At 32.6% G+C, this 20,241-nt stretch overlaps 1 non-coding gene across 1 annotated transcript; it reads left to right on the top strand.

Moving 5' to 3' along the window:
- Positions 1-2,732: 2,732 nt before the first annotated feature.
- LOC128597813 (U6 spliceosomal RNA) lies at positions 2,733-2,839 on the top strand. The gene has a single exon (XR_008383372.1). It is a non-coding gene; the product is annotated as a U6 spliceosomal RNA (small nuclear RNA).
- The last annotated feature ends 17,402 nt before the right edge of the window (positions 2,840-20,241 follow it).

Genomic DNA, 20,241 nt, shown 5'->3' with positions numbered 1-20,241 from the left:
GAAACCGGGGCTGAACCCTAACGAGGCCTTTAAGCCTGAGTGCGATGGAGGTAAAAGTCCAGTGCTCAGACGCTGGCCATGGGGCTGGGGAATGCAAACACGCCATCGGTAAGTCCTAGGAATCTCCGGGCTATGGTTTTGTAAGATAAGGTCTCTGCCTCCAGATGGGAGGCAGGCAGGAGAATTTGAGGAGATAGAATGTATGTCCAAAATATGTCACAACTATTTGGCATCAGTGGCTTCTGGGCAGATCATTTTTAAACCGCCTTTGCATAGGAATGTGGTCCTGTTTGAGGCATTCCACCCCTTCCTGGGAGTAGCGGCTTAAAGGGAACATTTGATCAAGCTGATTTATGAGCCTGTTTGGTCCCAGGAAGTTAGCCCTAGGTGAAGGGGACCTGCATCATTAGGGAAGAATGGAACAGAAAAATATTCTTGGAATTTGTGCTTATCTTAGTGCTTGGCAGGTATCTTGGTTCGTGAAAGATGTTTTACTGGGTTACTATTTATTTTTCTAATGGCTATATGAAAGTTTTTCACCTATATTTAGCATTACACTGAGATACCTGAGCCTAATTTTTATCTGTGAAGTTAATTTGATTTTCCTGATCAACTTGATTAGATACTTACAAAATCCTGTCTTTACATTTAAAATACAAAGTCTTTAGTAGAATATCTTTGCATTACCTGTTACACCTCAAAATTCCATATGTTAAATATCTGCTTTTAATATATAGTGCTAAACCATCTTTCCATTTAGATAAATGGGTAGAATTATAGCTTGAATTTCTTCATTGGAGACTTTTTTTTTTTGCATATGTTGGCTCTTTCTGTATATTGTTCTATAATTTCCCCTTTAGTATCTATTAACACTTCATTTTAATTTCTATTTCTTGTATTCTTTTGTTCATTTTTTAGGTTCTTTTATTCATTTTTCCTTTCATTTCTATTTTTTAATCCCCTGCTTTGATTTCCACAGTGAAAATTATTCTTTCCCCTCTATTCAACATGATGTTTCTATGACCACTTGTTTAGGTATTTCATACCTTATTTCTGTCAGCTTGTATTTAATCTGCTTCTGTTTTCTTCATCTCTTGCCTGAATTCTCAGAATTCTACCTGTGATCTTTATAGAACAACTTAGTAAATTATATTTAAGTGTATAACAAAATATCTTTTAACCGTATTCAGTGTCTTTTAGGCATTTTGTTGGTAAGTGTCCTTCAAATAAGTATAAACGTTTTTGGTAGGGGGAGGGTGGTCAAAACATCTGCCCAAAGTAATTTACAGATTCAGTATAATCCCTATCGAAATACCAATGTCATATTTCACAGATCTAAACAAAAAATAAGTTCATGTTTCATAGAACTATAAAGAGCCCAAATAGCCAAAGCAATCTTAAGCAAAACAAACAAACAAGAGCAACAACAACAAAAACAAATCTAGAGGCATCACATTACCTAACTACACATTATACTGTAAGACTATAGTGACCAAGATGGCATAGACTAGAACCCAGATATAAAACCATCTACTTATACTCAATTTATCTTCAACAAAGCAGACAACAAAATACTCTTTGGAAAGGAAGTCCTATTCAATAAATTGTTCTGGGAAAACTGGATAGCCACATGCAGAAGAATGAAACAGAACCCCTGTCTCTTATGAGATACAAAACTTAATTGAAAATGGATAAAAGATCTAAATTAAGGAATGAAACCATAACAATTCTAGAAGAAAATGTAGGAAAAACTCTTCTAGACATCAGCCTAAGCAAAGAATTTAAGACTAAAAACCCAAAGATAAACAAAAATAAACAGAACTTGATTAAATTAAAAAGCTTTTGCATAGCAAAGAAATTAATGTACAGAGTTAATAGACAACTTACAAAATAGAAGAAAATATTTTCCAATTATACATTCATTAAAGGGCTAAAATCCAGAATCTACACTGAACTTAACACGAAAAACAAACAGTCTCATTATAAATAGGCAAAAGGATGGATGTGGTGGCTCACATTTGTAATTTTAGCACTGTGGGAAGCCAAGATGGGTGGATCACTTGAGCCAGTGGGGTTGAGAACAGCCTAAGTAAGATGGAGACCCCATCTCTACTAAAAATAGAAAAACTAGCTTGTGGTCCTGGCAGGTGCTTGTACTCAGGAAACTGAGGCAAGAGAATCTCTCGAGCCCAAGAGTCTGAGGTTTCTGTGAGCTATGATTACACCATGGCCCTCTACCCAGGGCAATAGACTGGGACTCTGTCTTTAAAAAAAAAAAAAAATGGCAACAACAAGAACATAATTTTTTTCAAAAGAAGATAGATAAATGGCCAATAAATATATGAAAAATTCTCAACATCACTAATTATCAGGGAAATGCAAATTAAAATCATAATGTGTTACCACCTTACCCCTATCAGGATGAATGTTATTGAAAAGTTAAAAAACAATATAAATGCTTATACACTACTTGTGGGACTGAGAATTAGATAAACTTCTGTGGAAAAGCATATGGATATTCCTCAAAGAAATAAATTTAGAATTACTATTCAGTCAGCAATCCTACTACTAAGTATCTATCCAAAGGAAAAGAAGCCATTGTATCAAAAAGATATCTGTACTTGAATGTCTCTCACAGCACAGTTCACAATTGCAAAGATGTAGAAATTGCAAAGATGGACACTTTAGCTACTACGTGTCCATGAATTTATGAGTGATGAAGAAAATGTTGAGTGCTTGCTTCGGCAGCACATATATTAAAGTTGGAACGATACAGAGAAGATTAGCATGGCCCCTGCGCAAGGATGACATGCAAATTCATGAAGTGTTCCATATTTAAAAAAAAGAAAAAGAAAAAAATATATATATCGTGTAATAGTACTCAGCCATAAAAAGGAATGAAATAATGTCTTTTACAGCAATTTGGATGGAAGCAGAGACCATTATCCTAAGTGAAGTATCTCAGGATTAGAAAAACAAACAGCACATGTATTCTCTAATAATTGGAAGCTAAAATGTGTGCACAAAGAGATATAAAGGACATTGGAAACCAAGAAATGGGGAAGGTTGGAGTGGTTGAGGGATAAAATATTACCTATCATCAGGTACAATGAACACTCTTTTGGTGATAGGCACACACTGAAAGGCCAGAATGAAGCATTATACAAAGTATCCATGTAACAAAAACATGTGTACCACTTTAATATTTTGAAATTAAAAAATATACAAAAAAGGGAAAAAATAAATTTAAATGTTAAAAAGTATAATTTCCTGATTTCTTTTTCATTTGTCTTAAAATATTCTTCCAACTATGCTTTCTGTTAGTCACATTTCACTGTGGAAATTTTCTGCATCAGCCATTTGCCAAGATTCCTTTAGGGAGACTGCTTTCTTCCAGGCTATCTGGTATTTATAACTCATAGTGTCTCATTCGATGCCTCAGATGCAGATGACTTCATTAATTTTGTGTGTGTGCACGAAGCTGGATTCTCTAGCTCCTTTCAAACTCTGAAGACAACCCTATCTATCCCAGTTTGTATACTTCTTGTTGCAAATTATGACTTTTTCGCACATAGGTGTCTTCTCTGCACCTTTAGTAAATGTACTTTTGCTGGTGTTTTCTGAGATTCTCTTATTTGGTCCCCCCTTTTCTCATTGCGTTCATGTATTTTAGCTTCCTTTCACATTGTTTCTACCATCATTTAGCTGTGACACATTAAAACTGCACAATGAACAGGTTGACTATTACATAATTTCTCCTAAGCTATAATGCGTATCTTTTTATATTTTTTATTCATTTGGATATATTTATACACATTATAAAAATACTTACAAAATGTTGAATTTTGAATCCATGACCCTGTTGAAAACCAAGAAATGTACTATTTAATGATATTTATTGTACAAATGAGGAAATTGAAGCACATAGAATTTAAGCCATATGCACCAAATTAGGCAATCAATAAGGCACAGAGCTAGGATACTACGTAGGGACTGTGGTCTAAGAAACTACATTTATGAACATATACAATAGCTCTGAGAATTCTAGTGTGACCCTACCTCTAGGTTAAAATAATTGATTTGAGTAATACAAAATCTTTTCTTTAGAGGTAATTGGAAATATTCATACAAAACCATAATTTATATCATGAGTTCTCTTAATTTCCCTTATCTGGTAATTGTACTAATACTCACTCACTGAATAGTACACAAACTAGAAAAACTATATATACCATATGTAGGTATATATATATATATTTAAATAGAATTTTGGACAACATTTTAGATTGAAGCAGTGTGTTTATCTTTTGGCAACACATGTATATCATTTAAATGTTTTTTCAAAAAGAAATGCATTTTATTTTTATTCAGGTATCATTTTCATAGCCTTACTGATACCTTAGTCTTTTTATTTTTATTATCTTTTTCATTGAAAAAAGGTCACTGAAGTTTTTTTCTGTTTTTCATTTTTCTGTATGTTATGTTGTCTTTGTTCTATTATTCAATTTCTTTTCAATTCTTTCTTTTCTATATGTTCTAAAAATCTGTTTGAGAATCTGTCACAAGTTTATGCTATTTCTTTTAAAAATTCACTTTTTTTTAGTATTTGTATTTAAAGCTAGTAGGAGAATGTGTTTTCATTTATTGCCTTTGGTATTCAAGAGTAAGACTTCTGTTTATTTCACTTTACTTTTTTTTCCATCTTTATATTTAGCTTTATTAATCTGAATGAATTTTGCCTGTGAGTTTTGCAAGGTGACTTTTTATTTATTTACTACATCTCGTTCTACAATGACAGTTTATTTTCTTATGACTTTCAGTGGAACTCATCCTTGTCATCAAATACAGAGTGAGCAGGGATGCAAACACTCTTTTATATTTTTAGAAATAAATAGGTATTTATTTAGAGTAGAATTTTTAAATTAGAATTTTTAGAATTTTTTAAAAACTTCTTGCATTCATATTTCTTATTTCACTTTCTATAGTCAAGTGCATTGTGGAATGACAGAAAAGTCAAAGGGATGTCTTTAACATAAGTTCTTTTTAAAAATAGATGCTAGATTGAATAAGCTTTATGCAACAGAACTAAATATTAAACAATTGACCAGATTTTGTAAGCTCAATGTACATGCTAAATCTTCTTAAGACATTTGCATTGCTGGCTCATCTTTCCTATAAATGTAACTTCTGCTAGGAGCATTGGCTTATGTATTTTTCTATTGGTTTATCCTATCTCACATATAAATTGAAAAACATTCTCAAGCTGAACAAACTATATTTTATGATGATTTAGCTACTTACGTATGTCATTACAAAATTAATTACTACAACATGAATGCAATTGCTGAAATAAACATATATTTTTCAACTTGTGTGTAAAATATTTTAAGGGAATTGGAATTATAAGAGAGTTAGAATTTGCACTAAGATAAGTTATACATATTTAGTGGTAAATTATTCCTTATAAGGAACACTCATGGGTATTAGGACCTGGAAAGGAAGTGTGGAATCTCAATCAGAAATATATGATGGCTCAGAAGAAGTGAGTTTTGATCTAGATTTATGAGATAAAAAAAATACTCAAGACTCTTTTAACTTAATGATAATTAGCCTTTTATTTTCCTTATAAAATAGCAAATTCATTAAGAATAATAATGATTGTAAATAATTTTTATTTGAGAAGTAAGTCTTAATTTATTATTAAATGAAATATCTAAAGTTGGGTATAGCCATCATTTTATTACATTTTTATCACTGAAAGTTTAATTCCTTATGGTAGTAATTATAGCTGAAGAGCTCTAGCTCTTCAGAAATCATATTATTAGCACACAGTACCTTTTCTGGCTGCAATATTAGGTTTTACTACACTTTTTTTTTAAATCAAACAAGGTATTCTCAGTTAGAATTTGGTTTACCTTTCTCTATTTAATATCATTAATCAAGCAGTTAATGCAACTACATTTTAGTATAATTTAAAAATAAGTATCAAGAAGAAAAAGTGAAACAATAAATTTTAATTTTAAGCTTGACATTAAAAGTATTATTTACCACGATCAAATGGAATTTATCCTTGTGATGCAAGAATGGCTCAACGTATGCAAGTCAATAAGCATGATTATCATATTAACAGAGTGAAGGACAAAGGCCTTATGATCACAATAGATGTAGAAAAAAACTGAGAAAACTCAATATTGTTTCAAAACAAACACTCTCAAGAAATAGGTATAGAAGGAATATTTCTTAACACAGTAAAGGTCCTTTACGACAAGCCCACAGCTAACATACACATCAGTGAAATTCTTCTGGGTAGATGCTTAGTAATGGGATTACAGGCTCAAATGGAAACTCTAACTTGAGTTTTTTGAAGGTTCTCCATACTTCCTTCCAAAAAGGTTGTATTAGTTTGCAATCCCACCAACAGTATAAAAGTGTTCCCTTCTCTCCACATCCACACCAGCATCTGCCTCTTTGAGACTTTTTGATGTGGGCCATTCTCACTGGGGTTAGGTCATATCTCAGGATTTTGATTTACATTTCTCTGATGGTTAGGGACATGAGCATTTTTTCATATGTTTGTTAGCCATTGTCTTCTTTGGGGAATGTTCTATTCATCTTTCTTGCCCATTGATATAAGGGATTGTTGGCTCTTTTATGTTGATTAATTTGGGTTCTCTGTATATCCTAGTTATTAATCTTTTGTCTGATTCGTATTATGCAAATATCTTTTCCCATTCTGATAATTGTCTACTTGCTTTGGTTGTTGTCTCCTTAGATTTACAGAAGCTATTTAGTTTAATTAAGTCCCATTTGTTTATTTTTTGCTGTTGTTGCAATTGCCACAGAAATCTTCTTCATAAAGTCCTTCTCTAGGCTGATACCTTCATTCATATGTTTTCCCCCACTTTAAGGATGTTTTTATTTTTATTTTGTGCCTTAGATTTAGATTTTTTTTTTTTTTTTGTAGCGACAGAGTCTCACTGTACGGCCCTCCGGTAGAGTGCCATGGCGTCACACGGCTCACAGCAACCTCTAACAATTGGGTTTACGTGGTTCTCTTGCCTCAGCCTCCCGAGCAGCTGGGACTACAGGTGTCTGCCACAATGCCCGGCTATTTTTTTTTTTTTTTGTTAGTTTGGCTGGGGCTAGGTTTGAACCCGCCATCCTCAGCATATGGGGCCCATGCCCTACTCACTGAGCCACAGGCGCCGCCCAGATTTAGATCTTTTTATCCTTCTTGAATCGATTTTAGTGAGTGGTGAAAGGTGTGGGTCCAGTTTCAGTCTTTAACATGTGGTTATCCAGTTCTCCCAGCACCATTTACTGAATAGGGGTTCTTTCCCCCAGTGTATGTTCTTGTTTGGTTTATCAAAGATTAGGTGGCTCCTGGAAGTAATCAAAAAATACATTAACATCTCAGGGTATAAAATCAATGTTCACAAATCAGTAGCCTTTGTATATGCCAATAACAGCCAAGATGAGAAGCTAATCAAGGAAACAGTTACCTTCATAGTAGCTTCAAAGAAAATGAAATAGCTAGGAATGTATCCAACAAAAGAGCTAAATGACCTCTGTAAAGAAAATGATGAAATCCTAAGGAAAGAAACAGCAGAAGATAATAACAAATGGAAGAACACACCATGTTCATCGCTGGGAAGAATCAACATTGTTAAAATATCTATACTTCCCAAAGCAATCTACAGATTCAATGCAATCCCCATTAAAATTCCAACACCACACTTTTAAGATTTGGGGTAAAAAAGTTGTTCATTTTGTATGGAACCAGAAAAAACCCTGTATAGCTAAGGCAGTTCTTGGCAATAAAAAAGCAAAGCTGGGGCATCAGCCTACCAGACTTTAGGCTGTACTACAAAGCCATAGTGATGAAAACAGAATGGTATTGGCACAAAAATAGAGACATAGACACCTGGAACCAAATAGAAATCCACGAGATGAAGCTAACCTTTTACGGAGAACATTTTATGTTAGATTTAAGAAGAAAAAAAAAATTATACTCTACTTAGAAATGAATGTCAATGGGGGAAATATTAAAACCTATGATATATGACCAAATTGTCCTTCAACATTTAATGTGTTTATTATAAATAAAAATACTTTGATTTTTAATTAAATTATTGTACAAAGAAAATTTAAAAAAGAATGACACAGAGAAATAAAAATACCAAGAGCAGATAATATAACAAAGGTAAAGTAGCCAATAAAGTATGGTGAAGTTCATAAATAAAACAAAGGCTAATTCTTTCAAAATGCCAGAAAAATAGCTGAAATTTGATAAGCATAAGTAAGAAAGTTATAGTGAAGCAGCTAATAAGCCACTATGGGACACATTAAAGAGGGGAGGTGGTGCCTGTGGCTCAGTGGGTAGGGCACCAGCCCAATATACTGAGGGTGGCGGGTTCGAGCCCAGCCCCAGCCAAACTGCAACAACAACAAAATATTAAAGAGGTGAGTTAACTTTAGATATAGAAGAGGTTTATAAATTATAAGCAACTACCAAAGACAGCCCTTTTGAAATAAATAGGAACAAGAATATATAAGGGAGATGTTTTAAAAACAAAATATATATATATTGATTAACATATAAAAAGAAGCAGAACACTTGTATAAACCAACTGTTATTTAAAAATTCAAACTGTACGTTGAATATCTCCACATTTATTTCTTGATCCCCAACAAAGGATTAATCCAAAATTGTTCACAGTCCTAGTTAAAAACAAAATATATATTTCAAAATGCAGTTACTTCCAATCTTATTCAAAATGGGAACATGCTAACTTATTTTAAAGGTTAAGATAACTTAGAAACAAACACATCGTTTGTGGTTTACAAAAAGACAATGGTAAGTCAATCTTACCTATACACTAATATGAAAAATCCTTAAAAATATTTCAGGAGAATGAAAAGTTTTAGAAAAAGACACTAGGACTAATTAGATACCAGGATACTATAAAACATTATAATAGCATGGATTCACCGAATTAGTCAATTAAATTAGTAAAATGTAGGACATATAGGAAATACATACATCTATTATTAGATCCCCCAAATTTAATTTATAAGTTCAACAACAATTAAAAAAACAAGAATTGAAGGAAGTACTTTCAGCTTGATAGAGTTGAGAATCTACTTAATACAGATACCATACTTAACAGGAAATCATTAGAATCATTTACATTAAACCCTCATCATCAGTGAATGAATGTTTCCTTTGTTCCACAAACTTGACAGATCTCCCTTAGCAATGCTGGGATTTTCTTTGGTTTCTTTTCTTTTTTCCTTTTTGGTCTGATAAGTACATAACTCTCTCTCTTTGAAATTTTATTTTCTATTTTCTGATTACAAGTGAGATTAAGCATCTTTTTCTAAGTTTACCTGCCATTTTGATTTATCTTTTGTGAAATGCAAGTTCACAATTCTTGTAAGTTTTCTTTTTTTAATGTATAGATTTATTAAATGTATGTAATGGTATAATTATACATACATACATTATAATAAATATATATCTATTTTCTCCCCTTTGCCATACTGTTTGCAGATACATGCGTATATTTTTTCGTTAGTCTTTTTCCTTTCTACTCTAACACATTTTTTGTGAAGCAGTCTTATGAAACCTTAAAATAGTGGAATTTATCATTGTTTCCTATTATAGTTTGCATGTTTATGTTTTGCATAAAGAATCCTTTACTATATAGATAGCAATGTAGTAACTGAGAACTATAAACAAGTCAGACTGAGTTGAATCCTGTCTCTATCCTTCACTAGTTGAGTAATCTTGGGCAGTTTTTATAAATCTCTTGTGATAAGCAGAATTTTAAGATGTCCCCAAGATTACTGCCCCCCAGTATGCTCAATATAATTGCCTCTTGCTAAATGTTCACAGAACCGGTGAATGTGATGGGCACTCACACATGAGAGTCTAATATCTAGTTACTCAGAAGGGAGAGGACTTGGATAGGATGCTTGCTCAAGTTGGAATGGAAGTGGTGAGGGGGCCTAGGATTATGGAGGGTTCTTAAAGTCAGACAGATTGAAGGTTTGAGAGGGTCGACTGAGGGGGTCATAGGGAACAACCTGGAAGTAGTCCCCAAACAACTTCTATGAGACATTGGGGATTTCAGTCCTGCGTCACCAAGGAAATTAATTCTTCCAACTATCTTAAGGAACTGGGAAGCAAATCTGTGGGCTCCAGATGCATATAAAACAGCCAACAGCATTGATTTCAGCCTTGTGAGTCCCCAGGGAGAAAAACCACTAAAGTCTGACACTCAATTCATGTTGTTTTTTAAGATAGTAAATTTGTAGTTATTCAGGAAAAGAAAATAAGTACAGCTTCTATGCCTTATTTTACTTTGTTTTTTTAGACAGTTTCACTTTGTCATGCTCTGTAGAATGCTGTACTGTCATGTCTCACAACAACCTGCATCTTGGGCTCAAGTGATTCTCATAGGTAGGACTACAAATGCCCACCACAACACCTCGCTACTTTTAGCTCAGGGCAATCCACCCACCTCTCTACCTCCCACAGCGCTGGGATTACAGGTGTGAGCCACTGTGCCTGGCCTTATGTCTTATTTTTTCACTGTAAAATGAAGACAATAGTAGTAGTATCTTCCTCATAAAGTTGATGGCTGTAAAGATTGGGTGAATGAATCAAAATAAACTTGAGAATCGCTTAGCAGTGTACAATGCTGAATCAAGTAAATACCAGATAGATAATAGATTTTAGTATGAAGAGTGTAACCTTTCGTATTTTATCCTAAAACTTTTAAAGTATTTTTCCCTATTGTTTTCATTCTTATTTTTTTAAACTTACATTTATAATCCACTTGATAAATGTTTTTGTGAAGAGTCGGAGGCAGGGATCTTTTTCCCCTGCTTACCCCCATTTACCCACCCTTCCTTTCTTCCATGGAGAATCAATTGTGCTGGTACCATTAGTTGAAAATTCCATCCTTTCCTTAGTGATCTGAAATGCTACTCTTTTGCAAGTAAAATATTTATCTATGAATGAGGCTATCCCTCTATTCTCTTGTGGTCCATTGATTTATGTCTCTTTTCTTATAGTGATAACACAGTTATTAATACAAGTCTTTTTATCCAACAGGGAAAATTACATTATCTTATTCTTCAGCAGTTTTTTCTATCTTACTCTTCACAGTTTATTCCTCTTTTGTAGGAATAAGATACATATGTCAAAGTCCATTAAACTAATGCTTCTGTAATGAACAATTATTTTTTTACATGTCTATACATCAGGGTAACCATCATCATTCTAGACAGTTACAGAATATTTTTGCTATGCATATGTCTCATACACATTCCAAGGTTATAAAACCCCTTACCATTACAGAGGCAACCATCATTTGTTTTTGTCTTTTTCTTTTTTTCCCCTCCCTCCGTCCCTCCCTCTCTTCCTCCCTCCCTCCCTCCCTTCCTTCCTTCTTTCCTTCCTTCCTTTCTTTCGTCTCAAGCTTTTGCCCTGTGTAGAGTGCTATGGCATCACAGCTCACAGCAACTTTCATCTCTTGGGCTTAAGCGATTCTCTTGCCTCAGCCTCCCAAGTAGCTGGGACTATAGTGCCCACTACAACACTTGGCTATTTTTTGGTTGCAGTTTTCATTGTTATTTTAGCAGGCATGGGCCAGGTTCGAGCCCACCAGCCTCAGTGTATCTGGTCAGTGCCCTACCTACTGAGCTATAGGTGCCACCCCATCATTTGTTTTTGATGGATTTGTTTAGCTTATCTTTAAATTTTGTGTTAAGAAGAATTGTTTGTAGGTGTCTATTCTTCTTGTTTTGCTTACCTTTGGAATTTTATTAAGAAGTTTTGTTTGCAGGTATCTATTCTTTCATTTAACACAGTATATGTGAGATTCTTCTATTTTTGTGTGCTTTAGGAATGTGTTTAATGATGGAATGATATCTCATTGTGTGACTGTACTGCAGTTTGTTAATAAATTTGCCTCTTAATAGTTTGTTTCCAATTCTTGACTATTTCAAATAATTGACACTATGATCATTCTCCTAAGGTACTTTGGTTGGTATATGCACTCATTTATATTGGAAATATACATAAAAAGGGAATAATCACTCAGCCATAAAATAGGCATATGCTTAATTAGAAAGTTCTAAACAGTTGTCCAATATTGTTCTATAATTTTATATTCCTAGCAGCAATGTATGAAAAATTAATTTTCCTTATATTTACATAAATATTTAACATAGAAAGTCATTTAATTTTTAATCATTCTATTTTGTGTTAGCCAGTTCTTTCATTATAGTTTTTAATTTGTTTCTGTCTGGGAGCAACTTTTTATATTCTTTTTGAATACTTTTGAATCACTTCTTAATGAAATGTCTCCTTAGGAAAAAAAAAAAAAGAAATGTCTCCTTAGGTATTTGTCCCATTTTTTAATTGGGTTTATTTTCTTTTTCTTTCTGACTGATGATTTTTTTGTGTATAGATTTCATAGTTTTTGAATATATATTGTATACAATTAAATTTATATAGATATAGCATATGATATAGAAATTATATAGATTATAAATTTATATAATTATAATCTATATAAATATAGTCTATTATATAATCTATAATTCATTCATTATATATAAATATAATATAATATAATGTATATAATTTATAGTGCAGCATATGATATAGAAATACAAGATTTCATACAAAAAAAGTTAGAAAATCACTGATACATTCAATTCACATTTATTGAGTGATTTTTGATTGATTAATTTTTTTCACATTTTATCTGACTCATGACACAAGCTTTTGTTGAGTAGTGATTCCAGGCACTGTGCGAGGTCTTGAAAATGAGGCAGTGAAGAACATACGTGGATCTCTGATCTCATGGAGGAGGGGATGACAGGCAATAAACAAAAAATTAATACAGAATTGTTATTAGTACATATGCTAAACAAACAAAAACGTACAGGCTGCTCTTAGAGTGATTAACAGGTTATCCTGTTCAAAGAGGTCAGTGACAGAGTTTCTAAAGACAACAAACAAACTAAAAAAACACAGTTTAAAGTGTAGCCTTACCCATGCCTTAGAAAATATGTATATGGCACAACACCCAAGTTTTGTGTAGTCTACTAGAAAAGGCAAGCACTAAAAGTTACGACATCATATGATGCAATGTTGGGACAATGGGAATCTATGTATTATGGAAACTCATAGAAGTAACACTTGACCTTGTTTGATTAGAACTCTTATGGAAGAAATAATACCACAGTTGTGCTTAAAGGAAATTGAAGACAATTTCTGCATGTTGAATTTTTACTCTTATTTTATTTTCTTGCTTTGCTGCTTTGTTTCTTCTATATTTTGGAAATCTCATGGTACGTAAACTTTAGGTGTCTAGTATATCTTTATAGTTCATTAATACTTAACCATAGAAACTATTAAGCCCCGGGCGCAGGTACCATGCTGTGGCTGAATTTAATGGACTTTGTGAGGGTAAATCTCCAACTAAACAGGCCTCTGTTAAAGCAGTATAAACTGGCCTAATGTACATTTTAATGAAGTAGATGGATTTACTTCAGGGCTTTTGCATAATTTGGAACATATATGTGTCAATGCCATCACTTACTATTGAACAATTACAGAATTCTTATATGTAGGAGCCTCTATTTAAATTCTATCTGCTCCCAAACAAACTTTACATGCACAGAACATACAAGATAAATTAGGCCTGAATGAATCACCTGGGTAATGCACAACTACCCATGTGTTACCATTTTTCACATAAGAATGCATCATCAGAAGCCACCTCATTGCTTATTTGAAGGCAAATATGATTAATTGTATTCTTGTGACTTGACAATGTAAAGTATTTTCTGTTCTGGAGATTGACAGTATTGGAATTTTGAGGCTGTGCTCTTTCCTTCATCTGGAAATTCTTTAATTCAATAATGCCAACTGAGAGTAGCCTTCAAAGGGGCCTTTCCTTCCTGTTAAACTTTGTTTTATATCTAGCAGAGTGCTCATTTCTGGAAGCAGTATTTTCAATATGTGAGATTTCAAATTGTAAGTGCATTTTCATGTTATCGTGTACCAGAGTTGAATGAAAGTATAATTAATTTTAAATGAAAAGAATCTTCTTGTTCAAAATGGATGTAACTACCTCCCCAATTTAACAACTTTTTGAAAATATCAAATACTTTTCTAATTTCTTAAAGAGTAAGATATTTTTGTTTAAGGCCTAGGAAATAATTTTTGGGGGGAGTAAATAAAATACATTTCTTGATTTAAAATTGCTTTAATTTAAACCAGTAAAATATAGCAAGCTTGCAACATAATTGTGATTTCTTTGGTTACTTCTATTTTCTGTATACTTTACATAAATTTTGAAAGCTGACACTGTTTTATATTACTATTTAAAGTAAGGAATGTATAAAGTGCTTTTGTTATTCGTAAGCGATTTGTTTTTATTATTCTGTGTCAAATAATTTCTTATTATGCCCAAATTGATGCCAGTGTTAGATATTACTTTTGCTTGAGTTAGGTTACTTTCCAAATAAATATGTGGAAATCTGATTCAGGAGAATTCACTTGAACAAAAGTATCTTATCATATCTGGGTCTGTGTAAACAACACATAAACAGAGAAAACAGCTGCTGCAGGAAGTTACAAGTAAAATGTTTTTAATTCTGATTTCAGTGGCCAGAGGAACACCTTGAAATGTTAAACCAGAAGACATTGAGGAATGAATGTTTAAAAACCCTCCCCATAGAATGTGGACAACAGAACTGTTCAGCAGTTAGTTCAGACCAAAATGTGCAATGCAAATAGTTAGAAGGAGTATTAAAGAATTTAGGAGGGAGAAGCTTCAGGCAGGAGGACTTCTTTCTTACTACTGAAGTAAGGTTACTGTTTTTTTTATTATAATAAATGGACATTCAGCAAAGCAGAGACAAAGGACCTGTGATCTACTGCAGCCAGAAAAATTACAAACGATGCACAAAAGTCAGAGGGGTTCAATAAATGAATAAATAGATTCAGGGGAGAAAAGTAATTTAAATAAAGAGTCAGTATTCATTTTATAATCTAAATACAGAGGAAGTTTATCAATTTTTGATAATGAAGCCACATTTGGACACAATATACAGAATGGGTATAGGCTGTGACTTGAAACTACTTGGTAATATCCCAAATCCATGCTTATCTGATTGGAGTCCTAAGCTGTTTTCTAATAAGTACAATGCATACATTAGCTATCTTTTTTTTTTTTTCTTTTTCAAATAAGGTTTACATCAATCTGGGAGGATGTATGTACACCATAAATCTGAGAGGATGTCGACCTAATGTATACTGTCTACCCAGATTCTGACATGAGGTAGGCATTCAGTTAGTAATTATTCAGTGAATAAATAGATGGGTTATATTATATAATTATTTAAATGAGATTTTATATTTATACCTAATTAATTTTAGTCATTCTATCTATTTTTACTTTTGTTTCTATATCCAAGAAAACAATCTATTAATCTAGCACATGATTTCTGTTGAGTTCTCATTGTATATATAGATCATATCTGATCATGTTTCCTTGTATATACTTTCAACTATGATTTTTTTGCTTTAGATCACCCAAGAAGCCCTCCTCTCTTCTCATCTTGTGTCAAAATTCTATTTATCTTTCAAGTAAAATTCCTATGTAGTCTTCCAACCATCACTGAACACTTCCAAGTAATAATAATTATAATAACATTGTGATTGGATATGAAAGCACTTTAAAATGCAATACTTTTCTGTCACTTCACCTGAAGTCTAATTATACCTTTCTCTAAGCAAAAGTAATGAAGCATATGGTGTAAATAGATTTTTCTAGTTTATTAGTTTGCATTTGTTCTGGGCATTTTTATTCCATAGCATTTATTGCTGTTAGTTGTATACACACAATTTTTTTCTAGTACTTCTTTTTTTTCTTCCACTCTGTCTTGTGGGTTCCAGTAGGACAGAAATTTTTGTGTTGTCCACTAATATGAACTAGTGAACTCAATGCTTAGGAAAAAGCCTGGTACATTCCCAGCATACAACAGATAATTTTTTGAAAAAAAAAAAAAAAATGAGCTGAGCGCTGCTGTCTAAAGAACTCTTAATTCATAAAATTGGATCCTCAAATGCAATTAGATGCTTATATACAGTCACACTGTGTTTTCAATAGTGACCTAATTTTTATCTTATCCAATATGATGTAGAAAGTAATTCTTTCCTGCAATAAACCCACACCATCTCCCTCCTTTTAAAAAAACAATGGTCCATTGGTAAACATTATTACATTATGAAGCCTTTGGACTGTAGAGATAAAATGGACTCTGGTTTTATGCTGTAATTTTTACTCTTCAAATCTGAGAGTCATTTGCATTACTCACATTGCTCTTTTATAAGGCAGACTTGTTTTTTATTATATTTTGTCAAGGCTTTATTTTTCTAATTTGGCAAAATTTTATGTAAACTATAATACAGGAATTATGTATATTTTTCCACATTCAGTCTCAAGAATATATGGGCAAATATTATAGGACTCTCACTTTAAAGGAGGGATCAGAGGTATGAGTAATATGGTTTAAAATTTGGCAGACCATTTTAAATCTCATTAATATAGGTAAATTATAAGGCAATAATTGTTTATTCATTGAAACTGAGGTAGAAGTGTATTGTAAGTTTCTCTTTTGTAAACAGATGAACAAGAAAGTTGTGATGTGCATAATCAAGGATACAGTGTAGGTTATTGATCTGATATTTAATTCATACCATTATGTGAACAACTTTAAATGTTTGTACACTCTCACTTAAACATGGATCATCAGTATTGATTGACAAAAATTGTAAAGTCATTTTAAAATCTAAACGCCTTTACTAATGTGCATTTCTAGGCTGTTGTCATTTCTAATACACACTCAAAAACCAGGATGCTGTGAAGCCTCTAACATAATGTTGGATTCCAAACCTCTATGTTACAAGTAGGGACAATGAGCATGCCAGAATAGTCTTTGAAAATTACTAAGAAAATTTTAAGCACACATGATTAAAATTATCTCTTTATCTAGAACTTAGAATTCTGACATTTGCTTAGGTTCTCTCCCTCAGAGAATTGAGTGGTTAATAAATTAATATGTAGTATTATGCCTATTCCACCCTCCTTATGAAGTTGGATGATTTAAAAACAGTATAAACTTTATAAATTGTTTGACATTAAGTATTGGATTCTATTATCCTTTTGAGTAAATTTCATTGTAGTTAGAACTTTATAAAGAATTATTTTCTGCATATTTCATATTTATATTTTATATTTTCCTGACATAAATATATCCTTTTCTGTGTATTGTCATATCTTTAAATTTCCTGAAAAGTTTTAGACTTGTTCTATTTTTTTATGTCATTTTTTTTTTTTTTTTATCTTGAGACAATTCTTGGTTGGATACCAGTGGTAAAAGCATCAATGACAGTTAAGCCCTGAATTTATTTATACATCAAGAATTTTTATACATTATTTTACTTCTTTTCATCTTTTGTAATTTGTTTCACAAAATTAAGGTATTGATACTCTCAGCAAGACACTCTTCTCAAGGGTCTATTAGTTTCTCAATAATTATTGTGATGATTTACTGAGAGGCTTTCACAATACATACCTCAGATATTTTGTGACCTTCTATGTCTTAATATATACTTGGCTAAAAAACATCCATAACTTATATAATTATCTATTTCAGGGTATCTCATAATGTTCAATAGCCATGCATAAAACATCTGATGATTATGCAGTTTGGAATCCAGCTTGAAAGATTGCAATTTAAATAATTAGAAAATGACTGAAATATTTTTCTTGCATGTCATTTAAAAATTTATTCTCTGAACTACTAAAACACATTTCTGAAAAGTGCTGTAATTTATTGCCACCAACACATAGCGGGTGTGTCACTACTGATTCTATCAACACAGAGATTCCAGTTAGTCACTCTTATAAAATATTCTTATATGTAGATTCCGTGCCAATGCGTGTTTACCTTGATAGAATGAGACACGTGGTATCAGTAGATCGTCTAGTAGATCTGATGTAACTTAAATCGGATGAAAGCTAAGCTTGACTGCCATGCTGCAAGAAAATGGCAACAAACTAGGAGAGTCTTAGGCTTCAAGAAAACTGCTTGGTTTTGTGGATTTCTGGATTTAAATGTGTGAAAAGAATTGTTGTATTCCGCTTTAGCTATGATGTGCAATTCTTAATTTTGTGACATGGAATATATCTATGATTGAAAAAAAAGTAGCATGCTTTTGTTTTTCAAGAGAAGCCTAAATCTTATTTTTGTATCCTAAGTATAGAAGACAATACTTTTAGTAGCAAAGGCAATCATACAATAAGATTGGGAAAACCAAACACAATACATTTTTAAAAATTATAAGACTTATCTCAGGTATAATACAACTATCAGTATACTAAATGAACTTTTAATATTATTTAAGCATCAGTCTGCAGGATGTAACTACACTCCCACTTGTGAAAGGTCCCCAGTAATATAAAAAGTTTTAAAACCATTGAGAAAAATGTGACTCTAAAGAGAAGCAGGGGAGGTGGAGCAAGTCAGGTAACGTGATGCCTACAACTTTATTCTTTTGCTCAGTATTGCTTTGGCTATTTGGGGGATTGTTTCCTTGTCCCTCACAAATTTTAGGATTGTTTTCTCCATTTCGGTGAAGAACATCATTGGTATTTTGCTGGGCACTACATTGAATCTGTAGATCACATCGGGTAGACTTGTCATTTTATTTTATTTTTTCTTGGCTGTGCATTTCTTTTTTTTTTAATTAAGTCATTTGTACATAGATCATAAATACATTTATGCCATTATAGGATTCGATGTGTTGATTATTTGTACAAATTGGAGTGCTCACATCCTACTAATCAACATAGCTTTCACCTCATTTACCTGAGAATTGTCATTTTAACAATATGAATTTTTCCAATCAATAAGCATGTAATATCTTTCTATTTTTGTGTTCTCTTCCATTTCTTTCACTGGTGTTTTATAGTTTTTCTTATATAGAGCTTTTTTTTTATCTCTTTGGTTAAATTTTTCATAGGCATTTTATATTCTTTGTATCTATTGTCAATGTGATTGATTTCTTGATTTGTTTTTCACATTGTTCGCTGTTAGTGTGTATGAGTGCTACTGGTTTTTCTATGTTAATTTATATGTTGCTGCTTTTCTGAATTTGTTCCTCATTTATAACAACAGATTTTGCTGGTGTCTTCAGTTTTTTGTAAATATAAAATCATATCATCTGTGAACAAGACTAGTTTGACTTCTTTCTTTCCGATCAGAATGCCCTTTATTTCTTTCTCTTACCTAATTGCTCTCTAATCCGGGACTCCCAGGATTATGTCGAACAACAGGGTTGAAACTGGGCATCTTTTTCTTGCTCTAGATATTAGAGGAAAAGTTTTCAATTATTGACCTTTCTTTACAAGGTTAGCTCTAAGTTTGTCATGCATGGCCTTTATTATTTTGAGGTATGTTCTTTCCATATCTGATTCATTAAGGTTTTTTTTTTTTTTTAATCATAATGAGATGTTGAACTTTATTGAATGTTTTTCCAGCACCTATTGAAATGACCATACAGAGTTTATTCTTGCTTCTGGCAATGTAATGTATCACATTTATTGATTTGTATATGTTGAACTATCCTTGCATATCTAGGATAAATCCTAATTAATCATGGTGAATGATCCTTTTTAATGCATAAAAATCTAGGGGGGTCAAGGACAAGAAAAAACAGTCCCCGAATGGCTCACATCAGTTGTGACTGTGTTGTTGGATTTAAATTGCTAGTATTTTGTTGAGGATTTTTGCATTTATGATTGTCAGTGATATTGGCCTATAGTTTTGGGCCTATACACCCCCAAACTGTGATTATAATAGGAAGTCATTCTTCTGATTTAGGTTACATTATATGCCACAATTTACTTTAAGAGAGAAAGATTATCTGTGGTAGGAGGTGCTGGCTAACAAAATTTACATGAGCCATTTTAATGAGAAAATTTTTCTCCTGCTGTTTCCAAAAAGAGAAGTCAAAGAAATTTGATGCACAGGAAGGTTCAACACAAGGAGGTTTTTCATTGCTGAGATAGAGAAAGCCACATGGCAAGAATAGCACTTAAATGCTGAAATCAATCCCTGGATTACGGCCAGCAGGACAACTGGGGC

The sequence above is a fragment of the Nycticebus coucang genome, chromosome 10 (genome assembly GCF_027406575.1).
Source record: "Nycticebus coucang isolate mNycCou1 chromosome 10, mNycCou1.pri, whole genome shotgun sequence".
Taxonomy (NCBI): domain Eukaryota; kingdom Metazoa; phylum Chordata; class Mammalia; order Primates; family Lorisidae; genus Nycticebus; species Nycticebus coucang.
This window is presented reverse-complemented; position numbering and strand designations above follow the sequence as displayed.